Source organism: Pinus tabuliformis, chromosome 1_2 (assembly GCF_031772625.1).
Source record: "Pinus tabuliformis cultivar Carrire ecotype Pingquan chromosome 1_2, CPIR1, whole genome shotgun sequence".
In the NCBI taxonomy this organism is placed as follows: Eukaryota; Viridiplantae; Streptophyta; class Pinopsida; order Pinales; family Pinaceae; genus Pinus; species Pinus tabuliformis.
The window spans coordinates 661,049,812-661,053,167 of record NC_142298.1 but is presented as its reverse complement, the minus strand read 5'-3'; positions in this window follow the sequence as shown (position 1 = coordinate 661,053,167).

Sequence of the window (3,356 nt, the reverse complement as noted above, 5' to 3'; positions counted from 1 at the left end):
CATATCATATTCAATGGCCACTTATCCCAAGAGAGTCACCCCGTTGAGAGATCAACTTAGAGCCATTGGAGATACCATTGATGACGTAGAGCTTGTTACAGTGATCTTAATGAATTTCCTTCTTCATGGGATCCACTTTTACAAGGTATTTGTGCATGAGTTGAGTTTCCCAAGTTTGATCGACTATGGTTTGATTATGTCCAAGAGGAGGTTAGGTTTTTGTCCAAGAATAGCTTGTAGAGACCTGAAGATGAAGAAACACAAGCTCTTGAAACTCATGTAAGGAAAGGAAAAGAAAGAAGAAAATAGGTGGAAGACGAGCTCTAGTTCAAGATCAGAAGAAGAATGATCTTTCAAATATTAGGCGCTTCAAATGTCATACATTTGGTCATTATGCTTCATAGTGTTCTCAAAAGAAAAGGAAGAGAAACAACATGCATCAACACCGATGTTGATGATGATGATGAGCATTTACCATAAAAGAGGTCAAAGGAATCTAAACTTGATGAGATTGCAAATGAACTTGAGAAAGAATATTTCTTTTTCTCCACTCTTATAGGCACTATCACTAAAGAATATTTCTTTTTCTCCACTCTTATAGGCACTATCACTAATAGTAGTGATACTTGGTTGGTGGACAGTGGTGCTTCTAGGCACATGAGAGGTCCACAATATTCTCTCATGATTTGATAGAGAAGAATTCAAAATTGCATATGGAACTTGGAGCTAATGCCAAGTATGCAGTGAAAGGAGTTGGGACACCATTGTTTCAGCTGGAGTATGAATATTATCTACACATGAGAGACGTATTTTCTATACTAAGATTGAAGAAGAATCTTCTCTCTATTGCAACATTGGAGGATAGAGGTTACATATTTGCATTTCTAGATAGTTAGGTTCTTGTATGGCCAAAGGGCTCAAGCATAGACTCAACATGAGTGATTGGTGTTCGAGAGGGAGGATTGTATAGATTCTTAGGTCTTCTAGCCTAGGCATTGTTACATGATAGTGAGGATTAGGAGGCTCTGAAGGATGAAGATCCCTCTAGTCCAATTTTTCATCCTTTAAACTATTAAAAGGAGTTAGTAGAGGCAACAAAGCTAGTGGACCTTCCTAGAGATGTTCCAATTACGAAGAAGAGGCCAGGTTAGCTTTGTGACACTTCACATGATGTAAAGAGACATGCAACTCCCAGGGGTACTTTCAGGGAGAGAAGACGACCACAGAGGTTTTAAAGTTATATGGAATTGATGAGTCATATCGTTTATTTCATGCCTTCCAATTATGAAGAAGCAACAAGCCAATAGGTTTAGAAGGATGTCATGATGGAGGAGTATTAGTTCAACATGAAGAATGATGTGTAGGAGATAATTATAAGATCAGAGAGGAAGTTGGTAGTGACTTCCAAGTGGATATATACGATCAAGCATGTAGTAGATGGAAGCATCGAAAAGTATAAAGTGAGGTTTGTGGCTAGAGTGTTCTCCTAGAAAGAGGGACAGGACTATGCGGAGACTTTTTCTCTAGTTGCTAGGTACACTTCCATGAGGACTATTATTTCTCTTACTTTAGTTATGGGTTGGAGGTTACATCAGATGGATGTAATGACTACATTCCTCAATGGTGTGATTGAGGAGGAAGTGTACATAGAGCATGATCCAGATTTAAACAGGAACGCAAAAAATTATAGAGATAACCATAAACACAAAGATGTAGTGGAAATAATACTTCATTTCATTAATGTAAAACACTGAAATATGCTTACAAACAGAGTTGGAAATAAACCAGCTAGAGTGATGGTAGCTTCTCTATGAGAAGAGATGTGATGGCTACAGGCCTCTGAACTGTGTTACAATGAGGCTCGAAGGCCTATTTATTGTTGGGAAACAATGGAAAACCCTTAACATCCCAAAACCTAACCATAGAAGATGAAACACCAAATTGTGGGCCCCGTTTGGGTAAATTGGTACATCAATTTCTGAGGGTCGTAACTTTGGCATACGATCTCCGTTTGACATGTACAATAGCTCGTTAGAAAGATCTATCCGAGCACTACCACTTTGGGGAGGGTAACATCATTCCATGGACCCATGTTGCCCCCATATTTCCAAAAAAAAATTGTCGTTTAGGGCCTCAAAACAGCTCCAGAAGTTTAGGACCCAAAAAACTGCTAAAAATAGTAAACTATGTTAAAATTTAGGAAACTGAAAAAAACTGAAAGAGATGGTTGTGGGGGTCCAAATGGGATAGGTGGGTGGCCACCAACATCCACTTGGATCATTACTCCCCCCTTAGAAAGCAATGGTCCCCATTGCGTTGAGTTCCTCCTTGAGATGAGGAAGCTTTCGCTGAGTTGGGTCTCTGGTGAGCCGTTCTACAATCTTTGATGTGTCCAGAAATGGTGGGAAGCATGGTTGACGATGGTCCACATTAAACACTCGGTGCAAACGAAGGAATGGAGGAATGTTGTGCTTCAAAGCATTGTTGCTCCTAGCCTTGGTACTAGTGTAAGGACCATGTCGAAGTTGTCAGAACTTCTGATGGGATCTTGTAAGGCGTTCTTTCTGTAGATGCAACCAGACTTTGTTGCTCACTGGAAGCTTTTTGGTACCCCTGTGGGTGAGGAGAAGTTATTTCTGTGTTCTATCATGATCGTATCCCTTTGCTACTGCTGCTGCGTGGAGGAACCCTTCGCAGGGGTCATGGATGTGGTGACGATCCTCCCCTTACTTTCAGAGTGAACCAGACAGATGAATTTCCTGGTCTGGGAGATGAGCTTGCTACATTTCTTAGCAGTGATCAAAGAGGTGGCAGTAGGTGGGGCTACCTCTAGTATCCTGTATAATAAATCATCCAAAGAAATAATAACAGCGCGAGGCCTTGACTCATACACATCATGTCACCTCCACAAGTATGGCTGGCCTAATAGTACATCACAAACATCCAAAGGTGTAACATCACACAATACCTCGTCTGTGAAGGGCTTGATGCTATAGGGAAGGTGGCACTGCTGGTGAACTTTGATATCTCGTCCTTCGTGAAGCCACCTGATACTATACGGTTGCAGGTGTGGTGTAGTCAGTAGGCCCAACCGCTTCACGACCTGTGCTAAAACAAGGTTCTTTTAGCTGTGACTGTCGACAATGAATTGCAGCGATGAACCCTTCACCCACATTTGTGAGTGGAAATAATGTTCCCCCTCCTTTGGATCTTCGGGCTCATTTTTCTGGATCATGGCAGTGGCAACAATAGTGCTGGAATCCACATCAATGATCTGTTTCTCTTTGCCATTCCCCTTGTCAGGTTCTGGCTTAGGTACGGAACATGCATTTGATTTAGAAGCCTTCAACTTAGCC